Here is a 2,965-nt window from a genome sequence, read left to right as displayed (position 1 = left end):
GGGGCCCCGGGAGCCGCAGCAGGAGCGGGGCTGAGCCCCCAGCCTCCCCCCCGACCGGCGCAGGGCTTTCGTGCTTCAAACAGCTTCACGTCGGAGCGGTGCTGCGCCGGGGCGCTAAGCGCATCAGTCACTCGCTGATGCCGCACCAGCATTTGCATAATTTCAATTATGTTTCCAAAACGGGCAACAGGCTTTGACAACAACTCTGCAGTACCTTGAAAAATCAGAAAAGATGGAAAATCGTCATCTCGGACCCAGTGGCCCTGCAAACGCCTTCCACTGGCATGAAACTCGAAGGTGTCGTCGCAGTACGGGAAAGGATGCAGCAATCCAGGTTTTGTCGTTGCCCCCCCCCTCCCCCCTCCCAGTATCTGCCATCAGTGTGTTGAGACATCGCTGCCTACGAGGAGGGTGCAACAGGATATTTATTCTTCATTAGTCACCTCACCCACCCTATCTGTCATCTGCAAGCGCCCCGGCCTGAACTGCAGGTTTGTACGCAGGCTGGTTTGTACCCACGCAGCTGCAGCACGGCTGTCCCGGAGCCTGCCTTGGTGCCGCGGCACACATTTTTGGCAACCTGGGGATGCTGGGGAGTTGGCAGATGTTCAACATGTCCACAGATCTGACGCCTTAAATAGCACCTTCTTTTTTAAAGGCAGTCGCCGGGAGGTGGGTTAGAGCTCAGGAGTAAGCCTGCTTGCCATAAGCCTCCTCTCCAGGCTGGGAACCGGCAGCAAAATATTCCAGGTCTCGGTGTTAAGCAGCCTGCGGTTCATTAGCAATCCAAGAGAGGAGGAAGCTGCGAGCTTCGGAGAGGAGACGTCAATTCATAAAACCCTCAAGTGTTGGGAAGCTCCAGTTTTTTTCCGAAGGCCCGAAAGCAGCACGGCCGCTGAATAATGCATCAGGCTGCCAAGAAGTTGGCAAACACTGGGCGGAACGAGTTAATCCACAGATCCCGCTCGCATGCCAGCACTCCTTCAGCGTCAACGTGATTAACCAGTTTCACTACTTGGAGCGTTTCCGGGAGGACTGGGAGCCGCTGGAGCGCGTGAATGAGGGGAAGGAGAAGCCATGGAGGCCCTTCTCCCCCATGGCACGGCGGGGCTTGGGGGGATGCCGGCATGGTGAAGAGGCAACCATGAGCAAAAGCAAGCATAGAGTTGAAGCGAGGAGGCTCAGGCTGCGACCTGGAGGCTTTGGTTGAAGGCAACCCATGTGCAACTTCAAACAAGGTGAAAAGCTGTAGCTCGTCCTCATGGGGGGATGCAGCCCCCTTCGTAAATCATTAATAAGGTCCACGATGGAAACAAAAGCTGGGAAGCTTTGGTACCGTGTTTAAAAGTGTAACTTCGTACCAAGGGAAAATGCAGACGATCATTTCTTTATTAAGTATCAGGCAAACAGGTAAGGCAGGAGCTGAGATCCTGAGATTGCAGGTGCAGACAGCATTATTTAAGGGAGAACACATCATTGCTACCTTGGTTTGAAATATTCCCATCCCTCCCTAAAGAGGGCCAGAAAGCTGCAGCAAACACGGCCAGAAGCAGGTCTGAGGCAAAAAATAAAAGGCGCCTTTTGCAGCTGCAGGAGGCTGGCAGGAGCAGCCCAGGAGCATTGCCAGCGCCCGGGCGGCAGCGTCCCAGCCCGGCCGACGGTCGCCCTGGCTCACACACCCCACATACTCAAGATGCTTGGAGGCAAGGGCTGGAGGACTTTGAATTCATTAACTGGTCCAAGGTTGTAAGATGAGCGAGAGCGAGATCCAGGGACGGCTCCTTGGCAGCGATTCAATGCCTTCCACAATGCAGCGCCGGACGCCAGCGACTTCCGTGCCGGCCCTTGCTGAGCTTGGCTCCTCTGCCAGCCAGCAGGTGCTGGGGAAGTTTGTCCCGAACCTTTGTATCAGGCTGAGAGAAGAAATCAAGTCCACCAGCAGCATCTGGCCTGCTGCTGCCCCTCACCTCCCCCTTGAAACACTCTTATTTTCCGTATTGATGTGAAAAGCAGCCCAGCGCGGGTCATCGCAGCTAAAACAACCCTTGAGATCGAAAATACGAGTATCTACGTGATACAGAGGATGTGATTTTGAACATTTAAACACGATGCAGTTTGAACACTTAAACAGACAGACTTGGAGGGAACGGTAGAGCCAAATCACTGCTTTGCTTGCAAAAGCTCCCTGCTCTGCGGCGAGAGACGGGCACTGGGTTTGGTTACGGTGAGGGCAGCAGATTGAAAGCCACGAGTACGTGATAGGAAAAGCTTCCCAAGAGCTGGGTCAGTTCCAGCCTAATCCAGCCCCTGTGGGGAAAGGGCGTTCTGGCAGATGTTAAGCTAATGGGATAACTGCACGAGCGCACCTCGGTCCGCTGATGGGCGGCAGCTGAAAGTTAAAACAGCCACGGGGTTATAGTGCCTGCCCCCAAAGAGCCCCCTGTTTTTCAAAAGGAAAATGTAGAAAGCTCCTCAGGGCAAAAAGAGCAAATAGTAACAGCACGAGGACAACACAGTTCCACGTTCCATGGGTGCAAAGTGCAAAGTCTCCTTCTGAGAAAGTATGCCAAGCAAACGTTACTTCCAAGTTAGAAGCTGTCAGCACCAGGACCGGTGTCAGTTCTGCCTTGCAGCCTTACCCCAGCGCTGCCAACCCATTTAACTCCTGCTCTTCACGTAGCGAGTTTGTTCTTCGAATACTTCAGGTTCAGATGAAGGCTGGAGGTATTTGGGGGCTGGTGTTGGCCCTGGATGCTTTCCTCCTCTCCGTCCCCAGCAGCGATGATCCAGGCCGGCTGCCTGCCCCTCTCCCCACGACATACCTTCCTCCGACGGACCCTCGCGGGCTTGGGGGCGAGCATCCCTGAAGCTCAGGCACGCAAAGAGCAGTAGAGGCTTCTTGAGCAGTCCTAGTTAAGCCTGGGAAAATGCTCCCCTGGCTACTGAGGTCTGCCAGCCAGCCCAC

The sequence above is a fragment of the Egretta garzetta genome, unplaced genomic scaffold (assembly GCF_000687185.1).
Source record: "Egretta garzetta isolate BGI_Z169 unplaced genomic scaffold, ASM68718v1 scaffold21, whole genome shotgun sequence".
In the NCBI taxonomy this organism is placed as follows: domain Eukaryota; kingdom Metazoa; phylum Chordata; class Aves; order Pelecaniformes; family Ardeidae; genus Egretta; species Egretta garzetta.
Note: the sequence above shows the minus strand (reverse complement) of the source record.